This window comes from Neopsephotus bourkii, unplaced genomic scaffold, assembly GCF_033783945.1.
Source record: "Neopsephotus bourkii isolate Nb327-2 ecotype Australia unplaced genomic scaffold, CSIRO-AGI_Nbou_v1 NB_1770, whole genome shotgun sequence".
NCBI lineage: Eukaryota > Metazoa > Chordata > Aves > Psittaciformes > Psittacidae > Neopsephotus > Neopsephotus bourkii.
In genome coordinates, this window is record NW_026902244.1 from 905,336 (window position 1) to 918,340 (window position 13,005).

The window sequence follows — 13,005 nt, forward strand, 5'->3', positions numbered from 1 at the left end:
CTGAATTGAAACATTAATTGAGAGCAGTTTCCAGTTAAAAGGACAAAAAGGCAAATTAAACCATTTTGAAGTCTCCGTGTTAGCTGGAGGTGTTCTCCTGTTTTCCTTCTCTCCCGCCCCAGTGAAGCCCGTGTCCCCTTGCCTTGTCCCATCCCTACCTGCGAAAGGAGAGACTCGCTCTGTTTACAGGCACCGCTGGGGGACACGGCAGCTTCTGCCGGGGCTGTGCTGGCGATGCGGCTTCCTCGCCGCGGCTTCCCTGTAAATACTCTGCCTCCGCTTCACTGACAAAACCGAGATGGGAAAAAGTTGTATCTGTGAAATACTAAGCTATAAATGTACATAGATAACTGCGTATTATCTCCGGCTCCTTCCTGCAGCTCTGTAATCAATTGTGTATTAAACTGGTTTACTGTATGGCAGATCATTTCACGCTATCGTAGCTGTAGAAAAGCTGAGAACGTAATTCACAATACACTATGTCAACCCGAAATTGGTTCGCTTTCTTATTTTTGCTCCAGCACGACTTCAGACGCAGCCCTGGGCCGTTTGCATGTTGTGTCAAAGAACAGTTGTTGGAAGAGAAGGTTTTTTCAGGCCTGTGCTTTGGATCTGGCTTTTTCCAGTGTTTCTTTGATAAATGATGAAACCACGGAGTTAAATTATGATAAGGTGCATATTTAGAAGGCATTTCAAAAGCGAAAGGAGTTTGCCACATAGACTTGCTGCACTTTGATGTGTTGGTTGGCAGCAAATGACCTTTGCTTTCCCAGTGCTGGTGGGGAATCCTTCCTAAATTAGGAAAGAGCTGACTCCTTCCTAATTTTTCCTCATTTTAATACTGTTCTGGAGTGCTGGGAAGGGGCTGGGCCACAGCCCAGCCAGCAGCTCCTTTGCAGCCATCATGTGGTGGCTGCTGCCCATGGAGGGAGGTCTCGGCAGGATCTTTTAAACATGGGGACCTTGGATTGGCCAGAACTGGGGATGAGTATTTAAACAGTTGTTTTTCCCTTTAGTGGAGAGCACTGATGGTTGCTTCTGGAATAGCAGTGCCTTGCTTTGGTTCTCTCAACCCACTTGGAAAGTGGGGGTGAGGCACTGTTGGTCTGGAGCCCACGGGACAGGAAATGACTGAGCAGGAGCGGCTGTCCAAGGAGAGGAGCTGTTACACTTCCAAACTCAGGATCTGTCCATGCGGAAGAGCTGAAGGTGTTGGGCTGCTGTGGGCAGCTCAGCACAGTCTGTCTGCCTCCCACACACCCCTGCCTCCCTCGGGGTCTCTCTTCAGCATCCCACTGTGTGTTAATTGGCCTTCACTGAGGCAGGGGAGAAATCACCTAGTGAAGCCCTGAGCCCTTCAAAGTCACGATTTGACCCGGAGTTTGTGGCTCCCTCAGGATCTGCGCCCAGCACTTTGCTCCCTCGGCCCACTGAGACCAGTGACCTGCTGCTGGAAGTGGCTGCTGCCACCTCCTGAAGCTCCAGCCCTTCTCATCATGCGTGCTGGTGATGGGGCTGCGCAGCAGGATGCTCCTGTGCAGGTGCCCAAGCTTCCCCTTCCCTTGTTTCCCCGCAGCTGCAGCAGACCAAGAGCTTTGTCCTCCTGGAATCATGGAGCCATGGAGTCCGGTTTCTCTGAGGGTGCCAGTTTATTGTTTTCCCCATATTTTAAATAGGTTTGGGGTTTTCCACCACCATGGTAAGTACCGGAGCACATGTGTGACACGTGTGTGGTGCAGTTTTCTCTGCAGCAAGTGACTACACTGTGTTCCTTCATGCCAACCCCCATTTTCAATGCCCATAGGTGTGTGTAAGCCATGGTCGAGTGTTCCTGGGTGTTCGCCTTTGGTTGTAGGCAAAACTTGTTCCGATGTTACCCAGCCGGGTTCCTGTTGTAGATCCTGGTGATTGTCAACTGCCAAGGGATATTTTTTAATAAATCTTATCAAAGCATTTCAAATAAAACCAGTCTGCCCATTTTCCTTTGCAGATCTGCGTTGGCTCCTCCCCAGGTCCCCCCACATTACTGTTGTTCTGAGGCTGCTCCAGCTCCCTCTGGGTCTCAGCCGTGTAGCCCAGCCTGAGCCAGACACCGTCCCTGCTCATGGGTGCTCTGCTGCACCATTACTGAGGCTTCACCAAAGGCCCTGGGAGATGTTGCTGACCATGGACCTGCTTCAGGTGCAGCCAGTGGCTGGGTCAGTGAGGGACCTGCAGCCTGGCTCCCTGCATCGTTGACCAGCTTTTGTTTTTGCACCATGGAGCTTTTCCTCCATCTCTGGGTCAAACCTTTCTTTGCAGTAATGATTTCCCTCCAGCTTTCCGAATGTTTCAGTGCAGCCAAAGCCCGTAAACAGTTTTTATCCATCAGAGGGGAGCGCCCATTGGTGGCACTGTGCGGTGGGAGTAGGGACCTGCTTGGGCTCTGCTCGGCCGGGACCACAGCCAGTTTTGTCCCCACTTGTCCATTGGTGTTTTGCTTTTGGTAACTGAATTCTATTGCTTTGCAGTGTGGAGCGGCAGTTCCCATTTCACAGCTTTGCAGAGTTTATGGGAATTTAAGAGCTGGATGCAAATGAACTTCATTAACATGCTTAATTATCTTATAAACCTCATATCCATCTGTCCTGCATATGCTTTGTACCCAATGCTTTACGACAAGCGGCCACATTGGGTTTGGCACAAAGAGCCTTTGCGGAAAGCAGAGGGACTGGGCTTTAATGCCAGGGGCACATATTGGAGGTGAAATGCCATTTTCCAAAGGCTGTGTCCAAGCTGGGAGGCTGAAGAAAACCAGTAAAACACGTGGGGAGGTGACGCGATGCTGGGAATGATCTGCTGAAAGCAAACACTGTGGAAACTCCTGATGTGTCAAAAGGGGAGAAACGCTGGCGAGAGGCTCGGGGACAGCAGCTCCCGAGAGGCTGGCTCTGAGAAGCAGAGCTGGAGCCAGGACCCCGACTGTGGCACTGCACTGGAGAGCCTGTCCCCTGCCTGAGTGCCCCCAGATGAGAGGGTTTATGCTGGATGATGTGCAGAGGATGGGTCTGCTGTCAGGTTCACCACTTGGGTCAGGCTCCTTCCTCTCTGGCACCCAGTGGCTGTTGGAGAGCTGTGGGGTCCAGCGGAGCACCCATGGGTGCCCTGCACAGGCCCCAGCCTGGCACTCGTGATGATGCCCAATTACACACAGCAACCTCTGGCCCCTGGACCGGGATGTGCGGGGGTGCCTGGCTGTTGCGTGTGGTTCCGGTGGGGAGCTGGTCATGGTTTGCCTGTTTCAAAGATGCCAGGGTGGCAGCACCTGTAAACTGCAGCAAGAGGGAGCACATGGGGACAAATCACAAGCACCCTCCTGAGCTCTGCTGCCTGAATCCAGGTTCTGCTGGTGCACGGAGCAAAGCTGAAGCACTCAAGAGCCCACGGGAATCTTCTCCAGGCTGAGCCTCTGGGTCTAGCTGCCTGTCTCACTGCTCTGTGTTCCAGCCTGGTCTGGGGAACATGAAGCACCTGAGCCTTCCTAGATGGATGGCTCTTCTCCTGTGCGGGCCCTAAACCCTAAACCCTGCCCATTTGCAGCCCAGCATCCTGCCCTTGCATCCCTAGAGGCACACGATGCACTTCACAATGGGGAGGCTGCGCTGCCATGGGCAGAAATCACAGGGAATGCTTTTGTCATTCAAAAATACCATCAGAAATGAGCCTTTACTTCCGGGCTGTTCTGCAAATCCACAGCTCTGGTGGGGAAGAGACTGCAAATCCCAGCCTTGCCCCCGAGCCCCTCAAGGTTCTTATGGGCTGTAGCAGGGGCTGAGCACAAACCTTTTGCTCTTTTGGATGACAGCATTGTCAGGAGGCCCTCAGCACATGGGGTAACCTGTCAGGGTGCTGCTTGGTGTGCCTCACTTGCCTCCCGTCCCAGAAGAAGCCGTGCTGTTGCTATACACCAAATCGCTGCTTTTGGAGCACATCTGGAATGAAGCCAAAGCAAGATGTGCATTTTTCCAGGCCTGGGAGGGGTCAAGGACCCAGCACAGCCCTGGATTGCACCCTGCCACCGCAGCGGTGAGTCCATGAGCCCAGTGAGCGGGGAACGGGCAGTGCGAGGCATAGCAAAGTGATGATGGAGGATCTCCTTCCCCTCCCTCGCTCTCGCCAGCTCACACCATGGCAAAGACACCTTGTTCCTGTAGGGGCTCAGATAACGCCCGGCCTGGGCACTCCTCTGCCTTCCTCCCTCTCTGCACCCACCCTCCCTGCTCCAAGGTCCCTATCCAGTTACCGGCCACCGCAGCAGGGACAGACATGAAGTTTAAGAGAGAGGATGTTGAAAACTTTCTAGCTAGAGCCCTAAGCACTGGGAAACCAGAGCTGGGCTGTAGAGTGAGCAATGCCACTTGGTGCCACAGCAGGACCATGGGCAGTGGGACCATTCACAGCTGAAGAGCCCCTGCAGAGGGTGGTGGAGGAGGTAGAAAGCCCTGTGCTGGCAGGGAGAAGGATGGGTTCAGTGAGAGCTGTGAGTGGGCTTTGCTCTGCAGAGACCCCAGCCATGTCCAGCTCCCCCTGGGACTGAGATTTGGGAAGGCCATGAGCCCAAAATCTTTGAACAGACAAGCTCTGGGGAGAGAAAATATGGGTTTGGGGTGGGTTGATGGGTTTGGAGGTGAGTGCTCTGCAGGTGTGCTGGGGGGAGCTCAGGGACTTGAGCTTGTTCCAGTGTTTAAGGGTGGCCAGAAACAAGATGAAGGCTCCCTTTTTACAAGGAGTCACATGGAAAAGATGAGGAGTGATGGGCACAAAGTTACTTCTGGGGAGATTCTGACTGGACACAAGAGGAACTTTTTTCCCAATGGGAACACCCAGCCATTGGAATAGTCTCTCCAGGAAAGTGGTGCACTCGCTGACATTGGACACTTTAAAGGTTCAGCTGGACAGGGCACTGGGGCAGCTAATCTAGGTTTTCCAGGCTTTCTAGGTTTTCTTTCTAGGCTTCACCTAGAAAGGTTGGACCAGAAGATCCTTGAAGTCCCTCCCAGCCTGGTGTTCTGTGATTCTATGGTGTGCCTGGTGAGCACAGGCGCCAAGGGCTCCGTGTGGTTTTGGCATCATGGGCAATGTACAGTCCTTTATCAATAGCATCTGTGATTATAGCTCTGTGCCAGCCAGGCTCTGAATCCTTCCTGCTGGAAAAAGGGGACAAAATTTACCCTTTATATTTCAATCCATGGAAAATACCAGTGAAATGTGCCCCCCTCAAGTTGTTCCTGCCCGGGGAGCTGCTGTTGCACTGTGCTTTTCCCAGTGTGTGGTGCTGATTCATGTCACAGGACCCACAGCTGCACCCATGGGTGCCTGTGAGATCCGGCTGTGCACCAACAGCTCTGACAGGGACAGGTCCTGCTGGTTCTGCTCCTTGTCTCCCAGGAGCTCCAGAAATGCTTCCTGCTGAAATCCTCCCATCTCCAGTGTGAGAGATCACAGGGAGCCCCTGGAGAAGGGAACATCTGGGGCAGGAGAGGAGCTGCTATGACACTAGGGAGGTGCCTGCAGCCAGAGATGCCCCTGAAATGGTTTTTAGCCCTGGAGGTTCCAAATTTGCTGGTGAAGGGGCCCTGTGGTGGCTGGCATTGCTGTGCTGACACCGAGTGTGCCCACAGGGGCATCAGGAATGGGGAGCCAGGGCAGTGATGGGCTCGGTTTCCAGCTGAAGGCTTGCAGTGTGCATTACACTCTGCTTTCAGGCCAGCTCCCCAGACCCCTCGTTCACTGCTGGCCCCTTTTCTGTACATCTTGTGCTGTTTTCCTTCCTCCTGGGTGCATTTTTTGGTGCCCCTGTGCTATCCACACGTGGCAGAAGGCAGCTTCTTGCTTTTGTACCTGCTGCATGCAGGTGTATGTAAGTATCATTGTTAAAGGTGCTTCCCAAACACTGAAGATGCCAGGAGAGACACGTGGAAACTTACAGCTCTGCTCTTTGCTCCTTCAGGCAGCTGGAGACAGGGTGGCCATAGGGACAGGGAACAGGAGTGGCAAAGGCACAGTGCACGGCATGTCCCGGCCTTTATCTCCCCCTAGTGCCACCCGCTCGGCTCGTTCGCCCCGGTGCTGCGCAGTGCATAGCCCAGCAGTGCTGCACACAGCGGCCGTGGGCTCTAGGGGAGCCCGGCGCTAGGGCAGCGATGTCCCGAGCCCACGCAGGGAGCACGGCTGCTGCTGGGAGTGCAAGGGATGGGCACGGCTCAGGGTGCAGCCTCGTGGTGAGGCAGGACCCGTGTTGGTGTCAGGAGCAACTACCAGAATAAGCCAAAAACTGGGTTGAGCAAACGCCAGGCAGGGATGTGGCATTTGACAGCACTAAAGAAGCGTTACCTCTGTGGTGGTGATGAGGAGAGGGAGGTGATGGAGAGTGAGGTGATGAAGGCATCCTCCTTACCCTGAAGGTGAGGTTTCCAAGACTGAAATGAGGTTGTTCCAGTGGCAGGGTCAGCTGGACACTGGGACCTGTGCAGGCCTGAGGTTGATGGTTCATCACAGGATCCCCAGGGTGAAAGGAGTCCGCGAGGCCCTGGGGACCACAAGGACAAGCCCTGAGAGGTCTGCACCAAGCTCATGGCAGCTGCAGCCCTGCCGCAGGTGGGGATCAGTCCTGGGCACTGCGGGACCTCTGGGGACAAGGACCTTGCTGGGTCCTCAGCCTGTCCTCTCCCTGGGCCATGTGCATCGAACTATGTCCAGCCTCAGCAGGAGCCAGTGGGGTCTCACACAGCCCATCAGGGCTCTGCAGGTGGCTCCAGCTCTGCTGCCTCCAGCGTGCAGGTCCATCCTCCGCTGCTAGCTCCAAGCTTTCCATCTCCTGTGGCTGGAACACAGTAAAAGGAGGAAGAGGCTCTTCCCAGAGGCTGGCTCGACCTTCAGCCCAGCGCAGTGAGGTGTGTGGCAGGGAAATGGTTATTGACTTTGGCACCATAAAAGGGCTTTGTACAGCTCCGGTGTCATAGCAGGGGTCTACCCATGGGTTTGGCTCCCAAGGGAGCCTCAGGCCCCTTTGCACCTAGGTAATTAGTTGTGCTCTGCCTCGGGTGACCCCGCACACTGGGGATGCAATCTGGGAGTTGTCCCTGAAGCAGGGACAGATCTAGTCCTGATTTAGTGCATTTCTATGTATTATAGCTCTTCTGCTCGAGCTGGAGGTCACACAGGAACTGTGCGTGTGCCTGGCTACAAAACACCAGTCCCCTGCAACCTCCCCCAGCCCTGCTGTGCTCCCCCGCTTCCTGTACCAATCCCTGGGCCGTTCCCAGCAGGAATCAGCCCACAGAAGGAGTTTGCTGCACTCTTCTGGCTTGAGAAACATTTCAAATCAGAGGATCCCTCTTTTCCAAACAGCACAGAGGGGAGTCATGCACCGAAAGGGTTAACTGCAATGAAACCCCGCTTAGTTTTAGCGCACCCCCCCCCCCCAGCCAGGAGCGTGCTGGCAGCCCTGCACCCAGGTATTTATAGCACAGTGAACTTTGAGTGTGTCCCAAGAGCAGCCAAAGCCCCGGCTGGAAAAGCAGGGACAGCCTGGCAGAGCCAGAGGCTGCTGGGGGTCCCGGCTGCAGCAAAGCAACCAAGGGCACCCCGGCCCTGTGCTAGAACTGGATGCCCCATGGCCAGGCAGCACCAGGGCACCCAGGGAACACGGACTGTGGGATTCCCTGTGAACATGCCCTGGATGGGCAAGGACATGGGGTTAAGTCACCTTCAGCCGCGGTCTTGGAGCAGCATCCTCCCCAGCCAGTGCTCCTGGTTTTGGGAGCAGCATGTGCTGTCAGCAGGACACAGGTACCTTCCCTGTTCTGTAACAAACAAGAGGCAGAAGCTCCCACCTTCTCATGCTGACTCAGGCCAGATCTCTTACTTCCAGACAACCTGCCAGCCAGCTCACCACATCCTGGAGTGAGGAGAGCAACATCACTTCTGGCTTCCTAACTCTGGAACTGGGCAGAAGAGGTGGGGAATAGGGATGGCAGGGGATGGGAAGACTTTGTATTTGTGCAGCACCTTGGAAAAACCCTAAAAAACAAACTGAAAGGAGGATTTGCTTATCTTTTAACAGGTGTCACCTGTAGCTGTGGATGGATGGGCCTCACATTCGACACAACAGTCCTGGCTGCCAGATTTTCTGTGCTGATGTGGTTTGTAAGAGATGGGGAGAGGCTGGAGTATGCACTGGGCTTCCGGATGGCCACAGCCACACTACAGCCACAGGGAGCCTTGGGCCATGCATTGCTGCCTAGAGCTGGTGAGCCTTGTTCCAGCCAGAGCCCCCATCTTCAGCCCAAGGTTGTCCTGCTGCTGGAGTTGTCTCAGATCTGCAGCACCGTCCACAGCCATCAGATGGTCCATCAGTGTCCTGGGCTGTATAGACACCAGTGGTCTCTGCAGGAGGCTGGTCTTTTTAGGAGCAAGGGAAACGAAGGAAGAAGTGTCTCAAAGGGATGCTGAATGGTGCATGGTGAATAGATGAGTGCTTCCAAAAGGGCATTGATCTGGGGTGGGATCCGATCTGGCAAAGTCAGGTGGAGCAATGTCTTCTTGCCATCGATGTGGGTCGGGAGCCAGCCACAGGCACAAACCAGCTCAGGAGGAGCATTGTGAGTCAAAACAGGCTTCTTTGAAAGACAGGGTTGCTGAAAGTGAGCAGTGATGTCCCTGAGGGTGGGCTGAGCCACTGGCTACTGTGCAGGATACCCCAACCCACCACAAAGCACCCGGTGCTGTGGCATAGGGGTCTCTGGAAGGCCCCAGCCCTGCTGGTTGATGGTTCTCCAGCAGCACCATTGCCAAGGCTGGGAGCTGGCTGGGGATATTATTGTTAGGAGTGATTGAGACTGAAGCAGAGAGGCAAACAGAAAGCCCTGGTCTGGCACAACTCTGTGCATGGTGGACTTCTGCTTTGACTGCTCCATGCTGTTGAGGTTCAAATTGCTGTATTTCTTTGTGCAGAAGGGCTAGAAGTGGATATGGGCAACAAGGGTGACTAAAGAAACTGAGTAGCTTCCACACAAGGAACAACTGAACAGGCTGGGATGCTTCCTCCAGGGCCTGAGATGATAAGGGAAAGAAGACAGAAAGCTGTGTTCCCCCAGGTCAGACAAACCTTCATGACGATGATGGGAGATGCACTGCTCACTCAAATGTTACCTCCAACCCCTTCTCCTGGGGCTGAGTGTAGAACTTACAGACCTGGTTACTGGAAACCTACCAAGACCACATAGTGATTTTTTCCCCTCCTCAATAGCAACTAAAATGTTTTGGCTCAAATTTGTCTTTTTCTTGTGAGCTCTCGCTGTGATTCTGGCCCCAGAAGGGAGCTTTTCATCTACTGTAGGTAATGTTTGACAGCATTGCAAGCAAATGAAAATTGGGTCTTACAAAGGCCAGTGTCTGGAAATCTTTATCAAGCAGGACTAGCCTCGTTTATGATTACATATATGTACAGTTTTGTACAATTCCACATCTTGGCCGGCTCTGAGGGCAATTGCTCAAGATTGTATTTTTTTCCTCAAAGTGCTGGCAATTTATTGGTGGAAAAACTTATTTTATACCTTCAGGAGAATACAATGGCATTGCTGTTGCCCTCTGAGATGTTTTTAGGTCTTAACTACCCCAGGAATGCCAACAGACCTTTGCACCAGCAGGCATAGGAGCGAGCACTGAAATGGCAGGGAAGGGGAGGAATGTTTTCAGTCTTTTGGATTTCTGCATAAAATAGAGGCTGAAAGCATGTCTTCAAAATAATTGAGCAAGGATACTGCTCATTACATAAGGTTGTTGGGGGAAAAAATAGGCTGATTTACATTTTTATAGGAAATAAAAGGAGTTTAGTGGGTGACATAGCACCTTCCGCTGAGAATGTCAGCGTGAGATAAGTGGGCTTCAAATAAAAGAGTAAACATTTTCCTGTGGGGACCGAATCCATCCCGGAGAGCCTGGTCCGGGAGGGAAGCATTTTTAAAAGACAATTTTTGTCGCCATAAATAATATGTTTCGTTAGCACAACGTGTGTTCACTGCAAGGATGCTAATTCCCATCCTTGCCTGCTGATTTTTGCTGGTTCATCTGAGGTTTGGTGCAGCTCTGGGTAGCAGGGAAACTGGACTGCCTCCGTTTTGTGGATGTGGTGCTTTTCCGGGCAAGGGGAGGGCTGGATGTGCTTTACAGGAACAGAGGGATATTTCAGTGGCTGTCAGAGCAGGCTCTAGTTTAGAGATACTTCAGTTTCATTCACGAGTAGCCTGGTGAGGGTTTTATCCTGGTTTCAGGTTGGTGGCCCTTTGAGATTCGCGATGCCATGCTTCAGATCCGCTGCTGTCTGGCATAACAATTCAGGTTGCTCAAAAGCAATGATTAGCATAAATGAACGAGTGGGTGAAATGTTCATTATATTGCCTACTGTCATGTTTGTGTACCAGATTTTGTTACCATCTGTCATTTCTGTTTTCTTGTTGTTGCCAAAAGTTGTCATTCTGAATGGAGGGTGGAGACATATTTTGAAAAGCCAACACGAGATAATTTTAGGTACTTTAGGGCTCATATGTTCCGTGCTGGGTGTCAGCAGCCCGCATGTGCATCAGCCTGGCGAGTCTTTGATAAATTCTGGGCAGTGATTTAGTTAAAAGAGTTTTTAAAGTCATTGGTTGCAGTCATGCAAATGCGTGAGGTTCTCAGCTCTTGCCAGTTGAATAAAGGATCTGGCCCTCGTAACTGTGAAGAAAAGCTTGAAAATAAAATGTTACGTTTCTCCTAATGTTAAAAAAAAAAAAAAAAAGCAAAGAATATAAAGGAAGGGGACATGTAGTGACATCAGACTGGTAAAAACCAAGCTCCTGCCTAAAGATCTGACCAAGGAAAGCGACAGCTTCGCTGCAGCAGACTGCAATGTCCCCAGATTATTTCCAGAGATGTAAATGTCCTGGGGATGAGAAGCTGGACAAATTCAACCTTGAAATAAGCTGCAGCTCTCTCACAGTGATGGTAACTGCATACTGCGACAGTCTGCAAGGGGAGCGGTGCACTCACCAGGGCTTGCAGCCTTTAAAGCAAAATTAGCTCATTTTCAAGCGCACGTTTTCAATTCAGGTGCTGGGAAGAATGGCTCAGCCTGTAAGTGGGGAGTTGGTACATGAAGCCATGAGGATTTCTTGCCTTGCCCCAGTGCTACAAGATCACCCAGTCTGAAAGCTGGGTGCCCTGTGCCAGCCAGGGAGGGAGAAGGCTCCGGGGCTTTTTGTCTGACCTGAGTTACAGGGCTCAGTGTTCACGTGAAATGCAGTGATGTGTGGCATCAAAAAATGCAGAAAAGATGATCTAATGGTTTCAGTTTGACTTAAACTCCAGGAATTACAAAGCCAGACAGTTTTGGGATGTTTTTGTGATGGTTGGGCATAGCCAGCCAATGAACCAACTTCATAACCAAAACTATAAAGATACCCCAGTGTTGTGGTGAGAACTCACACTGGAGTGGGAGTTCAGGGAGCTACTGCTTGATCAAGGAGAAGGAGATGGGGCTGCCTTTGCTCTGAAAGAGCTCAACATCTCTGACTGAAGTCTGGGGTAGACCAGGACCATGTCATGACAACAACCACTTATAGACCAAAGGAGGAGAAGGATGAGAATGAGACTTCTTTCCAGGAAGTCTCAAAAAATCCCAAGGTTTCTGGCAGGAGGGCTTTGAACTCTGTGTCCAGAGTCTCAGGCTGCCCACCTGCTGCCGCTGAACCCTGCTGGGATGTTTGCTGGCTTCAGCAGGATGAGGAGCCACCAAATGACCTCTCCTGGGAGAGCCTTCAAAGAAGCCCAGAGGTGGCTCCACCATGGTTAAGTCTGCACCAGCTACTGCAGTCACTAAAAGGTAAATCATGCTGTGAGAAAGTGAAATCCACATCCAGCTCCCTGTCTTCACTGGATGCCTCCTAGAAGCTTTAAGCAGCTCCATGGTGGGTTTGTACCCTTAGTGGTGCCAGCCACCCAGCCTTGGCTGCCCTGGGCTGGCCTGGCCCCTGCTTTGTAACCGCAGGAGGAGGTAGGACCAGGGGTACAAAAAGGGGCTTGAGAGCACAGCTGGTGTTGGTGCTGTCAACCAAGGCTCAACCCAAGAGCAACTGTATGTCCGGGCTGATCACCTCCATAGCTGGAAGTCTCAGGTCACTCTCTTTACAACTGCTTCTTCCTCCCCACGCATGGGCTGGGATCAAGGGACTGTGCTTCCTCCAACAACTGGGCTCATGCTGGCTCTGGTACATTCTGTGATGTTTTAAGTTACAAACTTTTCCTGGCAGAGCCTTCATCCATGCAAAATCCTGTACTGGGAGTCTTTGGCTGCTTTTGTTCAATGGGTTTGAGATAACAGCTCTGTCTTGTTTTAACACTTCAGTAATGTAAATTTGCTTTCCTAGCTTGAATTCTCCCGTTTGCTCTCTCCCAGAGGGTAATTTTATAAAGCTCATGAGCAAATTCCACCCAAGCATTTTGGCATGCTGCAAGCATCACCGAAAGCCATTATGAAAAGGTTGGGTCTGGTTTTCTTTCACAAGTGTGCTTCGGAGTTATCTGGTAAATTGCCTAAGTATGAGCACCAAGTGCCTTCTTGTATAGAAGAGCCTGGAAGACAGGTGAGAAGCTTTTGAGAAGCTTTCAAATAAACAGGGAGTTGTGGGCTTGGGCAGAGGGGCCAAACTGGTTGCTTACAGGCTGATTTAATAGATGTGACCATACACTGGATATGGTGGAGTTGGGGGTTGAGATGAGGTGTGGTAGTTTGTCAAGCACTGCTCCAGGATGATGATGGCGAGACCTCCAGGCTGGGTGATGTGGAGCTGCTCTGGCTCCACTCTCCTGATGAGCACAAGGCTGGGGTAGCTTTAATGGCTAATGTGGGGTAGAAAGAACAGCAGGAAAAATGGGAGTTTCTCTTCCTAAGCCTTATCTGCTGTTGGCTTAAGGAAACAGAAAAAC

General features: G+C 52.0%; 1 long non-coding RNA gene across 1 annotated transcript; it reads left to right on the forward strand.

The window, feature by feature from the left end:
- The first annotated feature begins 2,032 nt into the window (after positions 1-2,032).
- LOC133226182 (uncharacterized) lies at positions 2,033-12,355 on the forward strand. The gene is made up of 2 exons (XR_009729438.1): positions 2,033-2,181; positions 8,105-12,355. It is a non-coding gene; the product is annotated as an uncharacterized LOC133226182 (long non-coding RNA).
- Positions 12,356-13,005: the final 650 nt, after the last annotated feature.